Here is a 1936-nt window from a genome sequence, read left to right as displayed (position 1 = left end):
ACTAACACGTCCTCTACTTGTCCATAAGCCTGTTTTCTTGAACTGTCTGCCATCTCTAATGAGATTTTAGCAGCTTGTACCCCATAGATTCCCAGTTTCTCTATTACAGAGAGGGGCATGAGGTTTATTCCTGAACCAAGGTCACATAGAGCCTTAAAGATCATGGTACCTATGGTACAGGGTATTATGAACTTTCCAGGATCCTGTCTCTTCTGAGGCAATGTCAGTTGATCCAGATCACTTAGTTCATTGATGAACAAGGGAGGTTCAACTTCCCAAGTATCAATGCCAAATAATTTGGCATTCAGCTTCATGATTGCACCAAGAAACTTGGCAGTTTGCTCTTCAGTAACATCCTCATTCTCTTCAGAAGAGGAATACTCATCAGAGCTCATGAAGGGCATAAAGAGGTTCAATGGAATCTCTATGGTCTCTAGATGAGCCTCAGAGTCCTTTGGTTCCTCAGAGGGAAGCTCCTTATTGATCACTGGACGTCCCAGGAGGTCTTCCTCCTTGGGATTTGCGTCTTCCTCTCCCTCTTTGGGTTCGGCCATGGTGCTTATGTCAATGGCCTTGCACTCTCCTTTTGGATTCTCTTCTGTATTGCTTGGGAGAGTACTTGGAGGGATTTCAGTGATCCTTTTACTCAGCTGGCCCACTTGTGCTTCCAAATTTCTAATGGAAGACCTGGTTTCATTCATGAAACTCACAGTGGCCTTAGATAGATCAGAGACTAGATTTGCTAAATTAGAAGCATTTTGTTCAGAGTTCTCTGTCTGTTGCTGAGTGGATGATGGAAAAGGTTTATTATTGTTAAACCTGTTTCTTCCACCATTATTAAAGCCTTGTTGAGGCTTTTGATCCTTCCATGAGAAATTTGGATGATTTCTCCATGATGAGTTATAGGTGTTTCCATAAGGTTCACCTAAGTAATTCACCTCTGCTATTGCAGGGTTCTCAGGATCATAAGCTTCTTCTTCATAAGAAGCCTCTTGAGTACTGTTGGATGCAGCTTGCATTCCATTCAGACTCTGAGAGATCATATTGACTTGCTGAGTCAATATTTTATTCTGAGCCAATATGGCATTCAGAGTATCAACTTCAAGAACTCCCTTCTTCATAGGTGTCCCATTACTCACAGGATTCCTCTCAGAAGTGTACATGAACTGGTTATTAGCAACCATGTCAATGAGTTCTTGAGCTTCTGCAGGCATTTTCTTTAGGTGAATGGATCCACCTGCAGAAGTGTCCAGTGACATCTTTGATAGCTCAGATAGACCATCATAGAATATATCCAGGATGGTCCATTCTAAAAGCATGTCAGAAGGACACTTTTTGGTCAACTGTTTGTATCTTTTCCAAGCTTCATAGAGGGATTCACCTTCTTTCTGTCTGAAGGTTTGAACATCAGCTCTAAGCTTGCTCAGCTTTTGAGGAGGAAAGTACTTGGCTAAGAAAGCCGTGACCAGCTTATCCCAAGAGTTCAGGCTGTCTTTGGGTTGAGAATCAAACCATAATCTAGCTCTGTCTCTTACAGCAAAAGGGAAAAGCATGAGCCTGTAGACTTTAGGATCTACTCCATTAGTCTTAACAGTATCACATATTTGCAAGAATTCAGTTAAGAACTGAAAAGGATCTTCAGATGGAAGTCCATGAAACTTGCAGTTCTGCTGCATTAGAGAAACTAATTGAGGTTTCAGCTCAAAGTTGTTTGCTCCAATGGCAGGAATGGAGATGCTTCTTCCATGTAAATTGGAATTAGGTGCAGTAAAGTCACCAAGCATCTTCCTTACATTATTATTATTTTCGGCTGCCATCTCCTCTTCCTGTTCGAAAATTTCTGAAAGGTTATCTCTGGATTGTTGTATTTTAGCTTCTCTTAGTTTCCTTTTCAGAGTCCTTTCAGGTTCTGGATCTGCTTCAACAAGGATATTCT

At 41.4% G+C, this 1936-nt stretch overlaps 1 non-coding gene across 1 annotated transcript; it reads left to right on the top strand.

Moving 5' to 3' along the window:
• Positions 1 to 1313: 1313 nt before the first annotated feature.
• On the top strand, positions 1314 to 1421 carry LOC112731598 (small nucleolar RNA R71). Its single transcript, XR_003167371.1, has one exon. It is a non-coding gene; the product is annotated as a small nucleolar RNA R71 (small nucleolar RNA).
• Positions 1422 to 1936: the final 515 nt, after the last annotated feature.

Source organism: Arachis hypogaea, chromosome 12 (genome assembly GCF_003086295.3).
Source record: "Arachis hypogaea cultivar Tifrunner chromosome 12, arahy.Tifrunner.gnm2.J5K5, whole genome shotgun sequence".
NCBI classification, from domain to species: domain Eukaryota; kingdom Viridiplantae; phylum Streptophyta; class Magnoliopsida; order Fabales; family Fabaceae; genus Arachis; species Arachis hypogaea.
The sequence above is the reverse complement of the archived record's forward strand: the minus strand, read 5'-3'. Positions and strand labels throughout refer to the sequence as shown.